Here is a 21,416-nt window from a genome sequence, read left to right as displayed (position 1 = left end):
TTTCTGTGCTGGCACAGTTTTTCCTCGCCAGACATAGTGGAAAAGCTTTCTGCTAAGATGTAGACTACAAAAGACGCTAAAGACGAAGGTACGATGCTCTCCGGAGCTAAACGCCGCTCCCGGGCGTCTTTCGGCAGAAGCCGAGCTAAGGAGAGCCCTGCGAGCGGCACAATCGACTTTGCGCGAAGAAACCGCTTCTTCGCCTCCGGGAGCCGGAGAGAGCGGCAGCTTCGGAAAGGCGCAGAAGGAAGCTGTACAACACTGGGATTGTGTGCGCAGCTTGCCAACTGATGGAAAACAGTACCTTAGCGCTCTGCTGACTTTTCCAGTCACATGATCATTCGATTGGAAGCTGTTTTGGACAACTTTTCTTTGCTTCCTTCCAAACAATTGGCAGACCTCTGTGGAACGTCGAGAACACGATGGGAGCTGTTTTCTGTGCTGGCACAGTATTTCCTAGCCAGACATAGTGGAAAAGCTTTCTGCTAAGATGTAGACTACAAAAGACGCTAAAGACCAAGGTACGATGGCTGTCCGGAGCTAAGCGCCGCTCCCGGGCGTATTTCGGCAGAAGCCACGCTAAGGAGAGCCCTGCGAGCGGCAAAATCGTCTTTGCGCGAAGAAGCCGCTTCTTCGCCTCTGGGAGCCGGAGAGAGCGGCAGCTTCGGAAAGGCGCAGAAGGAAGCTGTACAACACTGGGATTGTGTGCACAGCTTGCCAACTGACAGAAAACAGTACCTTACCACTCTCCTGACTTTTCCAATCACATGAACATTGCACTGGAAGCTGTTTTGGACAACTTTTCTTTGCTTCCTTCCAAACACTTGGCAGACCTCCGTGGAACGTCTAGAACACGATGGGAGCTGTTTTCTGTGCTGGCACAGTTTTTCCTCACCAGACATAGTGGAAAAGCTTTCTGCTAAGATGTAGACTACAAAAGACGCTAAAGATCAAGGTACGATGCTCTCCGGAGCTAAGCGCCGCTCCCGGGCGTCTTTCGGCAGAAGCCGCGCTAAGGAGAGCCCTGCGAGCGGCACAATCGTCTTTGCGCGAAGAAACCGCTTCTTCGCCTCCGGGAGCCGGAGAGAGCGGCAGCTTCGGAAAGGCGCAGAAGGAAGCTGTACAACACTGGGATTGTGTGCGCAGCTTGCCAACTGACAGAAAACAGTACCTTAGCACTCTCCTGACTTTTCCAATCACATGAACATTGCACTGGAAGCTGTTTTGGACAACTTTTCTTTGCTTCCTTCCAAACACTTGGCAGACCTCCGTGGAACGTCCAGAACACGATGGGAGATGTTTTCTGTGCTGGCACAGTTTTTCCTCGCCAGACATAGTGGAAAAGCTTTCTGCTAAGATGTAGACTACAAAAGACGCTAAAGACGAAGGTACGATGCTCTCCGGAGCTAAACGCCGCTCCCGGGCGTCTTTCGGCAGAAGCCGAGCTACGGAGAGCCCTGCGAGCGGCACAATCGACTTTGCACGAAGAAGCCGCTTTTTCGCCTCTGGGAGCCGGAGAGAGCGGCAGCTTCGGAAAGGCGCAGAAGGAAGCTGTACAACACTGGGATTGTGTGCGCAGCTTGCCAACTGACAGAAAACAGTACCTTACCACTCTCCTGACTTTTCCAATCACATGAACATTCGATTGGAAGCTGTTTTGGACAACTTTCCTTGCTTCCTTCCAAACACTTGGCAGACCTCCGTGGAACGTCCAGAACACGATGGGAGATGATTTCTGTGCTGGCACAGTTTTTCCTAGCCAGACATAGTGGAAAAGCTTTCTGCTAAGATGTAGACTACAAAAGACGCTAAAGACCAAGGTACGATGCTCTCCGGAGCTAAACGCCGGCTCCCGGGCGTCTTTCGGCAGAAGCCGAGCTAAGGAGAGCCCTGCGAGCGGCACAATCGACTTTGCGCGAAGAAGCCACTTCTTCGCCTCCGGGAGCCGGAGAGAGCGGCAGCTTCGGAAAGGCGCAGAAGGAAGCTGTACAACACTGGGATTGTGTGCGCAGCTTGCCAACTGACAGAAAACAGTACCTTACCACTCTCCTGACTTTTCAAATCTCATGAACATTCCACTGGAAGCTGTTTTGGACAACTTTTCTTTGCTTCCTTCCAAACACTTGGCAGACCTCCGTGGAACGTTTAGAACACGATGGGAGCTGTTTTCTGTGCTGGCACAGTTTTTCCTCGCCAGACATAGTGGAAAAGCTTTCTGCTAAGATGTAGACTACAAAAGACGCTAAAGACCAAGGTACGATGGCTGTCCGGAGCTAAGCGCCGCTCCCGGGCGTATTTCGGCAGAAGCCGCGCTAAGGAGAGCCCTGCGAGCGGCACAATCGTCTTTGCGCGAAGAAGCCGCTTCTTCGCCTCCGGGAGCCGGAGAGAGCGGCAGCTTCGGAAAGGCGCAGAAGGAAGCTGTACAACACTGGGATTGTGTGCGCAGCTTGCCAACTGACAGAAAACAGTACCTTACCACTCTCCTGACTTTTCCAATCACATGAACATTGCACTGGAAGCTGTTTTGGACAACTTTTCTTTGCTTCCTTCCAAACACTTGGCAGACCTCCGTGGAACGTCTAGAACACGATGGGAGCTGTTTTCTGTGCTGGCACAGTTTTTCCTCGCCAGACATAGTGGAAAAGCTTTCTGCCAGGATGTAGACTACAAAAGACGCTAAAGACCAAGGTACGATGCTCTCCGGAGCTAAGCGCCGCTCCCGGGCGTCTTTCGGCAGAAGCCGCGCTAAGGAGAGCCCTGCGAGCGGCACAATCGTCTTTGTGCGAAGAGGCCGCTTCTTCGCCTCCGGGAGCCGGAGAGAGCGGCAGCTTTGGAAAGGCGCAGAAGGAAACTGTACAACACTGGGATTGTGTGCACAGCTTGCCAACTGACAGAAAACAGTACCTTACCACTCTCCTGACTTTTCCAATCACATGAACATTCCACTGGAAGCTGTTTTGGACAACTTTTCTTTGTTTCCTTCCAAACACTTGGCAGACCTCCGTGGAACGTCTAGAACACGATGGGAGCTGTTTTCTGTGCTGGCACAGTTTTTCCTCGCCAGACATAGTGGAAAAGCTTTCTGCTAAGATGTAGACTACAAAAGACGCTAAAGACCAAGGTACGATGCTCTCCGGAGCTAAGCGCCGCTCCCGGGCGTCTTTCGGCAGAAGCCGCGCTAAGGAGAGCCCTGCGAGCGGCACAATCGTCTTTGCGCGAAGAAACCGCTTCTTCGCCTCCGGGAGCCGGAGAGAGCGGCAGCTTCGGAAAGGCGCAGAAGGAAGCTGTACAACACTGGGATTGTGTGCGCAGCTTGCGAACTGATGGAAAACAGTACCTTAGCGCTCTGCTGACTTTTCCAGTCACATGATCATTCGATTGGAAGCTGTTTTGGACAACTTTTCTTTGCTTCCTTCCAAACAATTGGCAGACCTCTGTGGAACGTCGAGAACACGATGGGAGCTGTTTTCTGTGCTGGCTCAGTATTTCCTAGCCAGACATAGTGGAAAAGCTTTCTGCTAAGATGTAGACTACAAAAGACGCTAAAGACCAAGGTACGATGGCTGTCCGGAGCTAAGCGCCGCTCCCGGGCGTATTTCGGCAGAAGCCACGCTAAGGAGAGCCCTGCGAGCGGCAAAATCGTCTTTGCGCGAAGAAGCCGCTTCTTCGCCTCTGGGAGCCGGAGAGAGCGGCAGCTTCGGAAAGGCGCAGAAGGAAGCTGTACAACACTGGGATTGTGTGCACAGCTTGCCAACTGATAGAAAACAGTACCTTCGCACTCTCCTGACTTTTCCAATCACATGAACATTCCACTGGAAGCTGTTTTGGACAACTTTTCTTTGCTTCCTTCCAAACACTTGGCAGACCTCCGTGGAACGTCCAGAACACGATGGGAGATGTTTTCTGTGCTGGCACAGTTTTTCCTAGCCAGACATAGTGGAAAAGCTTTCTGCTAAGATGTAGACTACAAAAGACGCTAAAGACCAAGGTACGATGGCTCTCCGGAGCTAAGCGCCGCTCCCGGGCGTCTTTCGGCAGAAGCCGCGCTAGGGAGAGCCCTGCGAGCGACACAATCGTCTTTGCGCGAAGAAGCCGCTTCTTCGCCTCCGGGAGCCGGAGAGAGCGGCTGCTTCGGAAAGGCGCAGAAGGAAGCTGTACAACACTGGGATTGTGTGCGCAGCTTGCCAACTGATGGAAAACAGTACCTTCGCACTCTCCTGACTTTTCCAATCACATGAACATTCCACTGGAAGCTGTTTTGGACAACTTTTCTTTGCTTCCTTCCAAACACTTGGCAGACCTCCGTGGAACGTCTAGAACACGATGGGAGCTGTTTTCTGTGCTGGCACGGTTTTTCCTCGCCAGACATAGTGGAAAAGCTTTCTGCTAAGATGTAGACTACAAAAGACGCTAAAGACCAAGGTACGATGGCTCTCCGGAGCTAAGCGCCGCTCCCGGGCGTATTTCGGCAGAAGCCGCGCTAAGGAGAGCCCTGCGAGCGGCACAATCGACTTTGCGCGAAGAAACCGCTTCTTCGCCTCCGGGAGCCGGAGAGAGCGGCAGCTTCGGAAAGGCGCAGAAGGAAGCTGTACAACACTGGGATTGTGTGCGCAGCTTGCCAACTGATGGAAAACAGTACCTTAGCGCTCTGCTGACTTTTCCAGTCACATGATCATTCGATTGGAAGCTGTTTTGGACAACTTTTCTTTGCTTCCTTCCAAACAATTGGCAGACCTCTGTGGAACGTCGAGAACACGATGGGAGCTGTTTTCTGTGCTGGCACAGTATTTCCTAGCCAGACATAGTGGAAAAGCTTTCTGCTAAGATGTAGACTACAAAAGACGCTAAAGACCAAGGTACGATGGCTGTCCGGAGCTAAGCGCCGCTCCCGGGCGTCTTTCGGCAGAAGCCACGCTAAGGAGAGCCCTGCGAGCGGCAAAATCGTCTTTGCGCGAAGAAGCCGCTTCTTCGCCTCTGGGAGCCGGAGAGAGCGGCAGCTTCGGAAAGGCGCAGAAGGAAGCTGTACAACACTGGGATTGTGTGCACAGCTTGCCAACTGACAGAAAACAGTACCTTAGCACTCTCCTGACTTTTCCAATCACATGAACATTGCACTGGAAGCTGTTTTGGACAACTTTTCTTTGTTTCCTTCCAAACACTTGGCAGACCTCCGTGGAACGTCTAGAACACGATGGGAGCTGTTTTCTGTGCTGGCACAGTTTTTCCTCGCCAGACATAGTGGAAAAGCTTTCTGCTAAGATGTAGACTACAAAAGACGCTAAAGACCAAGGTACGATGCTCTCCGGAGCTAAGCGCCGCTCCCGGGCGTCTTTCGGCAGAAGCCGCGCTAAGGAGAGCCCTGCGAGCGGCACAATCGTCTTTGCGCGAAGAAGCCGCTTCTTCGCCTCCGGGAGCCGGAGAGAGCGGCAGCTTCGGAAAGGCGCAGAAGGAAGCTGTACAACACTGGGATTGTGTGCGCAGCTTGCCAACTGATGGAAAACAGTACCTTAGCACTCTCCTGACTTTTCCAATCACATGAACATTGCACTGGAAGCTGTTTTGGACAACTTTTCTTTGCTTCCTTCCAAACACTTGGCAGACCTCCGTGGAAGGTTTAGAACACGATGGGAGATGTTTTCTGTGCTGGCACAGTTTTTCCTCGCCAGACATAGTGGAAAAGCTTTCTGCTAAGATGTAGACTACAAAAGACGCTAAAGACGAAGGTACGATGCTCTCCGGAGCTAAACGCCGCTCCCGGGCGTCTTTCGGCAGAAGCCGAGCTACGGAGAGCCCTGCGAGCGGCACAATCGACTTTGCACGAAGAAGCCGCTTTTTCGCCTCTGGGAGCCGGAGAGAGCGGCAGCTTCGGAAAGGCGCAGAAGGAAGCTGTACAACACTGGGATTGTGTGCGCAGCTTGCCAACTGACAGAAAACAGTACCTTACCACTCTCCTGACTTTTCCAATCACATGAACATTCGATTGGAAGCTGTTTTGGACAACTTTCCTTGCTTCCTTCCAAACACTTGGCAGACCTCCGTGGAACGTCTAGAACACGATGGGAGCTGTTTTCTGTGCTGGCACAGTTTTTCCTCGCCAGACATAGTGGAAAAGCTTTCTGCTAAGATGTAGACTACAAAAGACGCTAAAGACGAAGGTACGATGCTCTCCGGAGCTAAACGCCGGCTCCCGGGCGTCTTTCGGCAGAAGCCGAGCTAAGGAGAGCCCTGCGAGCGGCACAATCGACTTTGCGCGAAGAAGCCACTTCTTCGCCTCCGGGAGCCGGAGAGAGCGGCAGCTTCGGAAAGGCGCAGAAGGAAGCTGTACAACACTGGGATTGTGTGCGCAGCTTGCCAACTGACAGAAAACAGTACCTTACCACTCTCCTGACTTTTCAAATCTCATGAACATTCCACTGGAAGCTGTTTTGGACAACTTTTCTTTGCTTCCTTCCAAACACTTGGCAGACCTCCGTGGAACGTTTAGAACACGATGGGAGCTGTTTTCTGTGCTGGCACAGTTTTTCCTCGCCAGACATAGTGGAAAAGCTTTCTGCTAAGATGTAGACTACAAAAGACGCTAAAGACCAAGGTACGATGCTCTCCGGAGCTAAGCGCCGCTCCCGGGCGTCTTTCGGCAGAAGCCGCGCTAAGGAGAGCCCTGCGAGCGGCACAATCGTCTTTGCGCGAAGAAACCGCTTCTTCGCCTCCAGGAGCCGGAGAGAGCGGCAGCTTCGGAAAGGCGCAGAAGGAAGCTGTACAACACTGGGATTGTGTGCGCAGCTTGCCAACTGATGGAAAACAGTACCTTAGCGCTCTGCTGACTTTTCCAGTCACATGATCATTCGATTGGAAGCTGTTTTGGACAACTTTTCTTTGCTTCCTTCCAAACACTTGGCAGACCTCTGTGGAACGTCTAGAACACGATGGGAGCTGTTTTCTGTGCTGGCACGGTTTTTCCTCGCCAGACATAGTGGAAAAGCTTTCTGCTAAGATGTAGACTACAAAAGACGCTAAAGACCAAGGTACGATGGCTGTCCGGAGCTAAGCGCCGCTCCCGGGCGTATTTCGGCAGAAGCCGCGCTAAGGAGAGCCCTGCGAGCGGCACAATCGTCTTTGCGCGAAGAAGCCGCTTCTTCGCCTCCGGGAGCCGGAGAGAGCGGCAGCTTCGGAAAGGCGCAGAAGGAAGCTGTACAACACTGGGATTGTGTGCGCAGCTTGCCAACTGACAGAAAACAGTACCTTACCACTCTCCTGACTTTTCCAATCACATGAACATTCCACTGGAAGCTGTTTTGGACAACTTTTCTTTGCTTCCTTCCAAACACTTGGCAGACCTCCGTGGAACGTCTAGAACACGATGGGAGCTGTTTTCTGTGCTGGCACAGTTTTTCCTCGCCAGACATAGTGGAAAAGCTTTCTGCCAGGATGTAGACTACAAAAGACGCTAAAGACCAAGGTACGATGCTCTCCGGAGCTAAGCGCCGCTCCCGGGCGTCTTTCGGCAGAAGCCGCGCTAAGGAGAGCCCTGCGAGCGGCACAATCGTCTTTGTGCGAAGAGGCCGCTTCTTCGCCTCCGGGAGCCGGAGAGAGCGGCAGCTTTGGAAAGGCGCAGAAGGAAACTGTACAACACTGGGATTGTGTGCACAGCTTGCCAACTGACAGAAAACAGTACCTTACCACTCTCCTGACTTTTCCAATCACATGAACATTCCACTGGAAGCTGTTTTGGACAACTTTTCTTTGTTTCCTTCCAAACACTTGGCAGACCTCCGTGGAACGTCTAGAACACGATGGGAGCTGTTTTCTGTGCTGGCACAGTTTTTCCTCGCCAGACATAGTGGAAAAGCTTTCTGCTAAGATGTAGACTACAAAAGACGCTAAAGACCAAGGTACGATGCTCTCCGGAGCTAAGCGCCGCTCCCGGGCGTCTTTCGGCAGAAGCCGCGCTAAGGAGAGCCCTGCGAGCGGCACAATCGTCTTTGCGCGAAGAAACCGCTTCTTCGCCTCCGGGAGCCGGAGAGAGCGGCAGCTTCGGAAAGGCGCAGAAGGAAGCTGTACAACACTGGGATTGTGTGCGCAGCTTGCCAACTGATGGAAAACAGTACCTTAGCGCTCTGCTGACTTTTCCAGTCACATGATCATTCGATTGGAAGCTGTTTTGGACAACTTTTCTTTGCTTCCTTCCAAACAATTGGCAGACCTCTGTGGAACGTCGAGAACACGATGGGAGCTGTTTTCTGTGCTGGCTCAGTATTTCCTAGCCAGACATAGTGGAAAAGCTTTCTGCTAAGATGTAGACTACAAAAGACGCTAAAGACCAAGGTACGATGGCTGTCCGGAGCTAAGCGCTGCTCCCGGGCGTATTTCGGCAGAAGCCACGCTAAGGAGAGCCCTGCGAGCGGCAAAATCGTCTTTGCGCGAAGAAGCCGCTTCTTCGCCTCCCGGAGCCGGAGAGAGCGGCTGCTTCGGAAAGGCGCAGAAGGAAGCTGTACAACACTGGGATTGTGTGCGCAGCTTGCCAACTGATAGGAAACAGTACCTTCGCACTCTCCTGACGTTTCCAATCACATGAACATTGCACTGGAAGCTGTTTTGGACAACTTTTCTTTGCTTCCTTCCAAACACTTGGCAGACCTCCGTGGAACGTCCAGAACACGATGGGAGATGTTTTCTGTGCTGGCACAGTTTTTCCTCGCCAGACATAGTGGAAAAGCTTTCTGCTAAGATGTAGACTACAAAAGACGCTAAAGACGAAGGTACGATGCTCTCCGGAGCTAAACGCCGGCTCCCGGGCGTCTTTCGGCAGAAGCCGAGCTAAGGAGAGCCCTGCGAGCGGCACAATCGACTTTGCACGAAGAAGCCGCTTCTTCGCCTCTGGGAGCCGGAGAGAGCGGCAGCTTCGGAAAGGCGCAGAAGGAAGCTGTACAACACTGGGATTGTGTGCGCAGCTTGCCAACTGACTGAAAACAGTACCTTACCACTCTCCTGACTTTTCCAATCACATGAACATTCGATTGGAAGCTGTTTTGGACAACTTTCCTTGCTTCCTTCCAAACACTTGGCAGACCTCCGTGGAACGTCCAGAACACGATGGGAGATGATTTCTGTGCTGGCACAGTTTTTCCTAGCCAGACATAGTGGAAAAGCTTTCTGCTAAGATGTAGACTACAAAAGACGCTAAAGACCAAGGTACGATGGCTCTCCGGAGCTAAGCGCCGCTCCCGGGCGTCTTTCGGCAGAAGCCGCGCTAAGGAGAGCCCTGCGAGCGGCACAATCGTCTTTGCGCGAAGAAGCCGCTTCTTCGCCTCCGGGAGCCGGAGAGAGCGGCTGCTTCGGAAAGGCGCAGAAGGAAGCTGTACAACACTGGGATTGTGTGCGCAGCTTGCCAACTGATAGGAAACAGTACCTTCGCACTCTCCTGACTTTTCCAATCACATGAACATTCCACTGGAAGCTGTTTTGGACAACTTTTCTTTGCTTCCTTCCAAACACTTGGCAGACCTCCGTGGAACGTCTAGAACATGATGGGAGCTGTTTTCTGTGCTGGCACGGTTTTTCCTCGCCAGACATAGTGGAAAAGCTTTCTGCTAAGATGTAGACTACAAAAGACGCTAAAGACCAAGGTACGATGGCTCTCCGGAGCTAAGCGCCGCTCCCGGGCATATTTCGGCAGAAGCCGCGCTAAGGAGAGCCCTGCGAGCGGCGCAATCGTCTTTGCGCAAAGAAGCCGCTTCTTCGCCTCCGGGAGCCGGAGAGAGCGGCAGCTTTGGAAAGGCGCAGAAGGAAGCTCTACAACACTGGGATTGTGTGCGCAGCTTGCCAACTGATAGGAAACAGTACCTTCGCACTCTCCTGACGTTTCCAATCACATGAACATTGCACTGGAAGCTGTTTTGGACAACTTTTCTTTGCTTCCTTCCAAACACTTGGCAGACCTCCGTGGAACGTCCAGAACACGATGGGAGCTGTTTTCTGTGCTGGCACAGTTTTTCCTCGCCAGACATAGTGGAAAAGCTTTCTGCTAAGATGTAGACTACAAAAGACGCTAAAGACGAAGGTACGATGCTCTCCGGAGCTAAACGCCGGCTCCCGGGCGTCTTTCGGCAGAAGCCGAGCTAAGGAGAGCCCTGCGAGCGGCACAATCAACTTTGCGCGAAGAAGCCGCTTCTTCGCCTCTGGGAGCCGGAGAGAGCGGCAGCTTCGGAAAGGCGCAGAAGGAAGCTGTACAACACTGGGATTGTGTGCGCAGCTTGCCAACTGACAGAAAACAGTACCTTACCACTCTCCTGACTTTTCCAAACTCATGAACATTCCACTGGAAGCTGTTTTGGACAAATTTTCTTTGCTTCCTTCCAAACACTTGGCAGACCTCCGTGGAACGTCTAGAACACGATGGGAGCTGTTTTCTGTGCTGGCACAGTTTTTCCTCGCCAGACATAGTGGAAAAGCTTTCTGCTAAGATGTAGACTACAAAAGACGCTAAAGACCAAGGTACGATGCTCTCCGGAGCTAAGCGCCGCTCCCGGGCGTCTTTCGGCAGAAGCCGAGCTAAGGAGAGCCCTGCGAGCGGCACAATCGTCTTTGCGCGAGGAAACCGCTTCTTCGCCTCCAGGAGCCGGAGAGAGCGGCAGCTTCGGAAAGGCGCAGAAGGAAGCTGTACAACACTGGGATTGTGTGCACAGCTTGCCAACTGACAGAAAACAGTACCTTACCACTCTCCTCACTTTTCCAATCACATGAACAGTTGACTGGAAGCTGTTTTGGACAACTTTTCTTTGCTTCCTTCCAAACACTTGGCAGACCTCCGTGGAACGTCTAGAACACGATGGGAGCTGTTTTCTGTGCTGGCACAGTTTTTCCTCGCCAGACATAGTGGAAAAGCTTTCTGCTAATATGTAGACTACAAAAGACACTAAAGACCAAGGTACGATGGCTCTCCGGAGCTAAGCGCCGCTCCCGGGCGTCTTTCGGCAGAAGCCGCGCTAACGAGAGCCCTGCGAGCGGCACAATCGTCTTTGCTCGAAGAAGCCGCTTCATCGCCTCCGGGAGCCGGAGAGAGCGGCTGCTTCGGAAAGGCGCAGAAGGCAGCTGTACAACACTGGGATTGCGTGCGCAGCTTGCCAACTGATAGGAAACAGTACCTTCGCACTCTCCTGACTTTTCCAATCACATGAACATTGCACTGGAAGCTGTTTTGGACAACTTTTCTTTGCTTCCTTCCAAACACTTGGCAGACCTCCGTGGAATGTCCAGAAAACGATGGGAGATGTTTTCTGTGCTGGCACAGTTTTTCCTCGCCAGACATAGTGGAAAAGCTTTCTGCTAAGATGTAGACTACAAAAGACGCTAAAGACCAAGGTACGATGGCTCTCCGGAGCTAAGCGCCGCTCCCGGGCGTCTTTCGGCAGAAGCCGCGCTAAGGAGAGCCCTGCGAGCGGCACAATCGTCTTTGCGCGAAGAAGCCAATTCTTCGCCTCCGGGAGCCGGAGAGAGCGGCAGCTTCGGAAAGGCGCAGAAGGAAGCTGTACAACACTGGGATTGTGTGCGCAGCTTGCCAACTGATAGAAAACAGTACCTTCGCACTCTCCTGACTTTTCCAATCACATGAACATTCCACTGGAAGCTGTTTTGGACAACTTTTCTTTGCTTCCTTCCAAACACTTGGCAGACCTCCATGGAACGTCTAGAACACGATGGGAGCTGTTTTCTGTGCTGGCACGGTTTTTCCTCGCCAGACATAGTGGAAAAGCTTTCTGCTAAGATGTAGACTACAAAAGACGCTAAAGACCAAGGTACGATGGCTCTCCGGAGCTAAGCGCCGCTCCCGGGCGTATTTCGGCAGAAGCCGCGCTAAGGAGAGCCCTGCGAGCGGCACAATCGTCTTTGCGCGAAGAAGCCGCTTCTTCGCCTCCGGGAGCCGGAGAGAGCGGCAGCTTTGGAAAGGCGCAGAAGGTAGCTGTACAACACTGGGATTGTGTGCGCAGCTTGCCAACTGATAGGAAACAGTACCTTACCACTCTCCTGACGTTTCCAATCACATGAACATTGCAATGGAAGCTGTTTTGGACAACTTTTCTTTGCTTCCTTCCAAACACTTGGCAGACCTCCGTGGAACGTCCAGAACACGATGGGAGATGATTTCTGTGCTGGCACAGTTTTTCCTCGCCAGACATAGTGGAAAAGCTTTCTGCTAAGATGTAGACTACAAAAGACGCTAAAGACCAAGGTACGATGGCTCTCCGGAGCTAAGCGTCGCTCCCGGGCGTCTTTCGGCAGAAGCCGCGCTAAGGAGAGCCCTGCGAGCGGCACAATCGTCTTTGCGCGAAGAAGCCGCTTCTTCGCCTCCGGGAGCCGGAGAGAGCGGCTGCTTCGGAAAGGCGCAGAAGGAAGCTGTACAACACTGGGATTGTGTGCGCAGCTTGCCAACTGATAGAAAACAGTACCTTCGCACTCTCCTGACTTTTCCAATCACATGAACATTCCACTGGAAGCTGTTTTGGACAACTTTTCTTTGCTTCCTTCCAAACACTTGGCAGACCTCCGTGGAACGTCTAGAACACGATGGGAGCTGTTTTCTGTGCTGGCACGGTTTTTCCTCGCCAGACATAGTGGAAAAGCTTTCTGCTAAGATGTAGACTACAAAAGACGCTAAAGACCAAGGTACGATGGCTCTCCGGAGCTAAGCGCCGCTCCCGGGCGTATTTCGGCAGAAGCCGCGCTAAGGAGAGCCCTGCGAGCGGCACAATCGTCTTTGCGCGAAGAAGCCGCTTCTTCGCCTCCGGGAGCCGGAGAGAGCGGCAGCTTCGGAAAGGCGCAGAAGGAAGCTGTACAACACTGGGATTGTGTGCGCAGCTTGCCAACTGACAGAAAACAGTACCTTACCACTCTCCTGACTTTTCCAATCACATGAACATTCGATTGGAAGCTGTTTTGGACAACTTTCCTTGCTTCCTTCCAAACACTTGGCAGACCTCCGTGGAACGTCCAGAACACGATGGGAGATGATTTCTGTGCTGGCACAGTTTTTCCTCGCCAGACATAGTGGAAAAGCTTTCTGCTAAGATGTAGACTACAAAAGACGCTAAAGACCAAGGTACGATGGCTCTCCGGAGCTAAGCGCCGCTCCCGGGCGTCTTTCGGCAGAAGCCGCGCTAAGGAGAGCCCTGCGAGCGGCACAATCGTCTTTGCGCGAAGAAGCCGCTTCTTCGCCTCCGGGAGCCGGAGAGAGCGGCTGCTTCGGAAAGGCGCAGAAGGAAGCTGTACAACACTGGGATTGTGTGCGCAGCTTGCCAACTGATAGGAAACAGTACCTTCGCACTCTCCTGACTTTTCCAATCACATGAACATTCCACTGGAAGCTGTTTTGGACAACTTTTCTTTGCTTCCTTCCAAACACTTGGCAGACCTCCGTGGAACGTCTAGAACATGATGGGAGCTGTTTTCTGTGCTGGCACGGTTTTTCCTCGCCAGACATAGTGGAAAAGCTTTCTGCTAAGATGTAGACTACAAAAGACGCTAAAGACCAAGGTACGATGGCTCTCCGGAGCTAAGCGCCGCTCCCGGGCATATTTCGGCAGAAGCCGCGCTAAGGAGAGCCCTGCGAGCGGCACAATCGTCTTTGCGCAAAGAAGCCGCTTCTTCGCCTCCGGGAGCCGGAGAGAGCGGCAGCTTTGGAAAGGCGCAGAAGGAAGCTCTACAACACTGGGATTGTGTGCGCAGCTTGCCAACTGATAGGAAACAGTACCTTCGCACTCTCCTGACGTTTCCAATCACATGAACATTGCACTGGAAGCTGTTTTGGACAACTTTTCTTTGCTTCCTTCCAAACACTTGGCAGACCTCCGTGGAACGTCCAGAACACGACGGGAGATGTTTTCTGTGCTGGCACAGTTTTTCCTCGCCAGACATAGTGGAAAAGCTTTCTGCTAAGATGTAGACTACAAAAGACGCTAAAGACCAAGGTACGATGGCTGTCCGGAGCTAAGCGCCGCTCCCTGGCGTATTTCGGCAGAAGCCGCGCTAAGGAGAGCCCTGCGAGCGGCACAATCGTCTTTGCGCGAAGAAGCCGCTTCTTCGCCTCCGGGAGCCGGAGACAGCGGCAGCTTCGGAAAGGCGCAGAAGGAAGCTGTACAACACTGGGATTGTGTGCACAGCTTGCCAACTGACAGAAAACAGTACCTTACCACTCTCCTCACTTTTCCAATCACATGAACAGTTGACTGGAAGCTGTTTTGGACAACTTTTCTTTGCTTCCTTCCAAACACTTGGCAGACCTCCGTGGAACGTCTAGAACACGATGGGAGCTGTTTTCTGTGCTGGCACAGTTTTTCCTCGCCAGACATAGTGGAAAAGCTTTCTGCTAATATGTAGACTACAAAAGACACTAAAGACCAAGGTACGATGGCTCTCCGGAACTAAGCGCCGCTCCCGGGCGTCTTTCGGCAGAAGCCGCGCTAACGAGAGCCCTGCGAGCGGCACAATCGTCTTTGCTCGAAGAAGCCGCTTCTTCGCCTCCGGGAGCCGGAGAGAGCGGCTGCTTCGGAAAGGCGCAGAAGGCAGCTGTACAACACTGGGATTGCGTGCGCAGCTTGCCAACTGATAGGAAACAGTACCTTAGCACTCTCCTGACTTTTCCAATCACTTGAACATTGCACTGGAAGCTGTTTTGGACAACTTTTCTTTGCTTCCTTCCAAACACTTGGCAGACCTCCGTGGAACGTTTAGAACACGATGGGAGATGTTTTCTGTGCTGGCACAGTTTTTCCTCGCCAGACATAGTGGAAAAGCTTTCTGCTAAGATGTAGACTACAAAAGACGCTAAAGACGAAGGTACGATGCTCTCCGGAGCTAAACGCCGCTCCCGGGCGTCTTTCGGCAGAAGCTGAGCTAAGGAGAGCCCTGCGAGCGGCACAATCGACTTTGCGCGAAGAAGCCGCTTCTTCGCCTCTGGGAGCCGGAGAGAGCGGCAGCTTCGGAAAGGCGCAGAAGGAAGCTGTACAACACTGGGATTGTGTGCGCAGCTTGCGAACTGACAGAAAACAGTACCTTACCACTCTCCTGACTTTTCCAATCACATGAACATTCGACTGGAAGCTGTTTTGGACAACTTTTCTTTGCTTCCTTCCAAACACTTGGCAGACCTCCGTGGAATGTCCAGAACACGATGGGAGATGTTTTCTGTGCTGGCACAGTTTTTCCTAGCCAGACATAGTGGAAAAGCTTTCTGCTAAGATGTAGACTACAAAAGACGCTAAAGACCAAGGTACGATGGCTCTCCGGAGCTAAGCGCCGCTCCCGGGCGTCTTTCTGCAGAAGCCGTGCTAAGGAGAGCCCTGCGAGCGGCACAATCGTCTTTGCGCGAAGAAGCCGCTTCTTCGCCTCCGGGAGCCGGAGAGAGCGGCAGCTTCGGAAAGGCGCAGAAGGAAGCTGTACAACACTGGGATTGTGTGCGCAGCTTGCCAACTGATAGAAAACAGTACCTTCGCACTCTCCTGACTTTTCCAATCACATGAACATTCCACTGGAAGCTGTTTTGGACAACTTTTCTTTGCTTCCTTCCAAACACTTGGCAGACCTCCGTGGAACGTCTAGAACACGATGGGAGCTGTTTTCTGTGCTGGCACGGTTTTTCCTCGCCAGACATAGTGGAAAAGCTTTCTGCTAAGATGTAGACTACAAAAGACGCTAAAGACCAAGGTACGATGGCTCTCCGGAGCTAAGCGCCGCTCCCGGGCGTATTTCGGCAGAAGCCGCGCTAAGGAGAGCCCTGCGAGCGGCACAATCGTCTTTGCGCGAAGAAGCCGCTTCTTCGCCTCCGGGAGCCGGAGAGAGCGGCAGCGTTGGAAAGGCGCAGAAGGTAGCTGTACAACACTGGGATTGTGTGCGCAGCTTGCCAACTGATAGGAAACAGTACCTTTGCACTCTCCTGACGTTTCCAATCACATGAACATTGCACTGGAAGCTGTTTTGGACAACTTTTCTTTGCTTCCTTCCAAACACTTGGCAGACCTCCGTGGAACGTCTAGAACACGATGGGAGCTGTTTTCTGTGCTGGCACAGTTTTTCCTCGCCAGACATAGTGGAAAAGCTTTCTGCTAAGATGTAGACTACAAAAGACGCTAAAGACCAAGGTACGATGCTCTCCGGAGCTAAGCGCCGCTCCCGGGCGTCTTTCGGCAGAAGCTGCGCTAAGGAGAGCCCTGCGAGCGGCACAATCCTCTTTGCGCGAAGAAACCGCTTCTTCGCCTCCAGGAGCCGGAGAGAGCGGCAGCTTCGGAAAGGCGCAGAAGGAAGGTGTACAACACTGTGATTGTGTGCACAGCTTGCCAACTGACAGAAAACAGTACCTTACCACTCTCCTGACTTTTCCAATCACATGAACATTCCACTGGAAGCTGTTTTGGACAACTTTTCTTTGCTTCCTTCCAAACACTTGGCAGACCTCCGTGGAACGTCTAGAACACGATGGGAGCTGTTTTCTGTGCTGGCACAGGTTTTCCTCGCCAGACATATTGGAAAAGCTTTCTGCTAATATGTAGACTACAAAAGACACTAAAGACCAAGGTACGATGGCTCTCCGGAGCGAAGCGCCGCTCCCGGGCGTCTTTCGGCAGAAGCCGCGCTAAGGAGAGCCCTGCGAGCGGCACAATCGTCTTTGCTCGAAGAAGCCGCTTCTTCGCCTCCGGGAGCCGGAGAGAGCGGCAGCTTCGGAAAGGCGCAGAAGGCAGCTGTACAACACTGGGATTGTGTGCGCAGCTTGCCAACTGATAGGAAACGGTACCCTAGCACTCTCCTGTCTTTTCCAATCACATGAACATTGCACTAGAAGCTGTTTTGGACAACTTTTCTTTGCTTCCTTCCAAACACTTGGCAGACCTCCGTGGAACGTCCAGAACACGATGGGAGATGTTTTCTGTGCTGGCACAGTTTTTCCTAGCCAGACATAGTGGAAAAGCTTTCTGCTAAGATGTAGACTACAAAAGACGCTAAAGACCAAGGTACGATGGCTCTCCGGAGCTAAGCGCCGCTCCCGGGCGTCTTTCGGCAGAAGCCGCGCTAAGGAGAGCCCTGCGAGCGGCAAAATCGTCTTTGCGCGAAGAAGCCGCTTCTTCGCCTCCGGGAGCCGGAGAGAGCGGCAGCTTCGGAAAGGCGCAGAAGGAAGCTGTACAACACTGTGATTGTGTGCACAGCTTGCCAACTGATGGAAAACAGTACCTTAGCACTCTCCTGAATTTTTCAATCACATGAACATTCGACTGGAAGCTGTTTTGGACAACTTTTCTTTGCTTCCTTCCAAGCACTTGGCAGACCTCCGTGGAACGTCTAGAACACGATGGGAGCTGTTTTCTGTGCTGGCACGGTTTTTCCTCGCCAGACATAGTGGAAAAGCTTTCTGCTAAGATGTAGACGACAAGAGAGGCTAAGGACTGGCTGAAAGCAAATGACTCCCATCTTCAAAAAAGGCAATGAGGAGGACTCGGAAAAGTACAAACCAGCCAGCTTCTTTTTTATCCCCAGGAAGTTGACGAAGCAGCTCTTCCTAGATAACCATGCCGGGCACATGATAGTCGACAAAATAATGTCGTTAGCATGGTTTTCCAGGGGAATTTCATGCTGAACATCTGTTTAAACTCCTCTGATGAATCAACTTGACTGGTAGATGAAGGGAATATTGTCTGCCTGGGCTTCAGGGAGGTTTTTGACATATCTCTACATGGCAGCACACATACATACCGGAAGCAATAGTACAAAGGGGAGGGAACCAGTGTCTTTTCAGTGATGCTGAGTGAAAAGACAAGAGGCAGTGGGCACACACTGAAATACAGGAGATTGCCTTTGAACATCAGCAAATGATTCTTTACTGTGAGGCTGACTGAACCACGGCACAGACTGCCCAGAAAGATTGTGGAGCCAGGATCTTTGAAGACATTCAAAGTACACCCAGATAGAATCTTGGGCAAGAGGCTCTAGGTATCCTGGTTTAAGCAGGGCGGTTGGGCCTGGTTAGCCCCACCAACCCCTTCCACTCTCATTCATTCTGTGCTAGTGAATTCTCTTCGAGATGCATTTCAAGCACTGGCATGACAAAGTTCTGTGCCGACAGAGAACCAAATGGACATGGGATCTAAGTTCCTAAAGCGGTGTTCAAGAAGAATGTAAAACTCTGGGGCAAGTGTCTCTTCCCTAACTGAATCCCTTTCATGGGAAAATTCCCAGCTCTAGAAAGATCTTCTGATACGCATGCTTAAGACTGACACTGGCTGAGCAAATTTCTCCCTATGTGTATCTAAGACCAGTTAGGATCTTCACCCAAAGTGCTGTCAACATAGTCACAGAATGTCTGTTGTTAAGAAGTGACAACCATTGGTCCACCAAATGGATGAATGGATGGGAATTATCTACTTGGGTTAAAACCAAAAGGAAAGAGTTGGTCTTTATTTATCAATTTCATTGCAATATTGATAAGGGAAGAAAAAGACCTAAGTCCTTGACTTTCTTAACTCGAGGAAAGATTTTAAAAATTCCTGGTAAAAATGTATGATCACAATCAGACTATTGAAACCATTTTAGTTGGGAGAAAAGTTCCAAAATTGTCTAGATAGTGGCAAAGAAGCCAAGAAAATAGGAAAGAAACAAAAAGAGAGCAAAAGAGTCAGCTTCAGTGGACAAGCTCGTTCTAGAAGTAGTCTGCTGGGAAAAGGAAGCCCCAGTTGAATTTCCAAGGTATTCCTGCGCTTGATTCAGTAACTGGTCAATGTAAAAACCAATCCTTTTGTACAACTTCTCCCAGCAACAGAAACTCCAACAGGTTGACACTACCATCATGCCTGTTCCAGACGTATTTCCAAGAGAAATGATGATTTTCTTGGAAACCTACTTGCATAAAAGTTGCAAGATGGTGGAGGGATTCCCACATCCTCCTTCCTCCATCTGGCTTGAAAGTCGATTTGATAAAATATGCAACAAAGCACATGATTTATAAGGTAGAGTCAAATGGATGATTTGGGAATTGATCTCTTGTTGATAGTAAACTTCATATCCACTCTGTGTGACCTTTCTAAAACAAAATGTGGAGCTGAGGCATGAATCTGCCATAACAATTGTTAAGCAAACATACACAGTCCCCTTCACATGTCCCCCCTTCCACACACACCTAGGCACACACAGAGATCAGCATAGCAGATCATGAACACCTTGGAAAAGACTGAAATGCTAAATGCCTCTCTTGATGGGCAAAAGAGCTGGTGCAGTAATTCAAATGCCTGGTACAGAAATTCTGTTTCATATTTAGCTCCTATTTAAAACACAGCTTTTCATTTCATTCTATTTACAGAATATTTTCATTTCATTTGTTTCTTTAAAATTACTTAGTTCTCACCTGTTGTACGTCTAGGAATATTTTCTTTGAAAAATGGAAAAAAATAGATGATATCTTTTCAGCAGAAAACATTGGTTGATACAATTTTAAACCATCATGATATGGAAGAATTGTTCTGTCCCTCTCGAAGGTGGAAGAAGCATTTGGATCACAGATCATCTACAATGAAATACTTGACATGTTTAAGATGCTTTCAATCAATTTTGATCGTCAATTGCTTCTTCGTTGTAAACAGTAATTTTTCAGTGAAGGGAAAGTGTGTGTGGTGTATCTACATGATGTTCAAACCCAGTTCCTACTAATGGCCAGGCTGAACTCCAGTAAATAATGTCCTGAATGATATTTTGCCGCCTTCTTTGGCACTTCATGAAATCTTACCATGATGAAGTGCTGAAACACAGAGATTTTCTCTTAGAGAGTGTCTCATCTTGTAACCCATCCCATGGATTTTATGCTGTAATTCTTATCTCTTTTAAAATTTGCAATCTTCTGTACAGTTTTCATGAACCTTTCTGTTACAGTAGTGAAAATCACAGATAAATGTCATTTTGTACAACTTTGAATTTACCCCAAGAGCTGAGAGAAAACTTGCTCCTATACTTCAATCAATCCCAGTTTCTTCTATAGTCCAACTTTGTTTCTCTACCATCAAGCTTCTCCTTTGTTGCTGCTCCAAGCCCCGTCCAAGCTGACCTTGAATACTTGCAGGGATGGGACACCCACAACTTCTCTGGGCAACCTGTTCCAGTGTTCCAGCACTCCCACAGTAAAAAAGGCCTTCCTTTCATCTAATACATGTAGGAAATCATAAATGTAGGCATAGAAACTTGGAATGCAAATTTGAAATTCTTTTGATTTGAAGCACATTTTATATGAATACTGACTTACAGATGACTAAAAGATCTGGATGGGCATTTGAGCTGACAAGTTTTGAAAAAGCGCACGGAAATTAAAATTGAAACCAGTACAATTAAAAACTTCTTGCCATTTTCTTGTTCCTCTCCTATTCAAAATTGCATATGTCAGATATCAGTGCTAGATGCAAACCTCTCAGATGCTCTCAGAGAAAAAGCTTTTCTTTCAGACTAAGTTGCGGTTGACGTAGAACACTAGTAGTAGTGAAAAAGTTTTTCTGGGCATTGGGGCAGCACCTTCTCCTTCAATTTGTGTGCAGAATGCATTTTATCCAAACTGGAAAATAGATCCCAGCTCTGTTCTATTCATCATTCTTACTGCATCAGGCCTGAAGATTCTGTGAAAAGTAGCCTGTGGACCTTGAAGATAGCACATGTGAAACAGATGAGAGGTGATGGAGAAGTTGAGGGAGAGAAGAAAGAGCATATGGCCCAGTACGGAGACCAGAAAGTATTTCTTCACGTGATCATGGCAGATTGCAGGAGCCACTTGGTACTATCAAACCAGCCCGACTTGGCACTGGTGCCACCTTGGGTCTGGGAACCATCCTGCGTATCGTGGATTTTCAGGAGCCAGCAGGCCACTCTCGGCCACAGGCCCCCGAACACAAACCTCGGCCCTTTTCCCAGGCAAACCAAACTCACCTGCCCCGCTTCGGGGTGGCAGATTGCAGGAGCCACTTGGTACTATCAAACCAGCCCGACTTGGCACTGGTGCCACCCTTGGTCTGGGAACCATCCTGCATATCAAAGAATTACAGGAGCCAGCCTGAACAATTGTTTAGCACCCTTTAAAGGTGGTGTTTGACAAACCGGGCTGAAGCAGATCTTCAAAATATCCAGGAGATCAAAATCCATTGAAGCAAATTCTCCTGGCCAGTCACCTTGCTGCTGCTGCTAATTCACCCTCCATACCAGCTGATCAGGCCTAACAATGCTGCTGCAAAAATATTGTGAAAAAGGTAGGCACACTTTCACAGATGCAGGGAAAATCCCCTTGGATGATGATTCCAAGGCAGAACTTGATGGAGCAAGTTATGCAACCTTGTCTACTGGCAATATCTAAGTTGGTGAGTTCACCATCTGTCAGCATCACTTTAGAAATAAATGTTTGGTCGACAAAA

The sequence above is a fragment of the Ammospiza caudacuta genome, chromosome 2 (assembly GCF_027887145.1).
Source record: "Ammospiza caudacuta isolate bAmmCau1 chromosome 2, bAmmCau1.pri, whole genome shotgun sequence".
Lineage (NCBI taxonomy): Eukaryota > Metazoa > Chordata > Aves > Passeriformes > Passerellidae > Ammospiza > Ammospiza caudacuta.
This window is presented reverse-complemented; position numbering follows the sequence as displayed.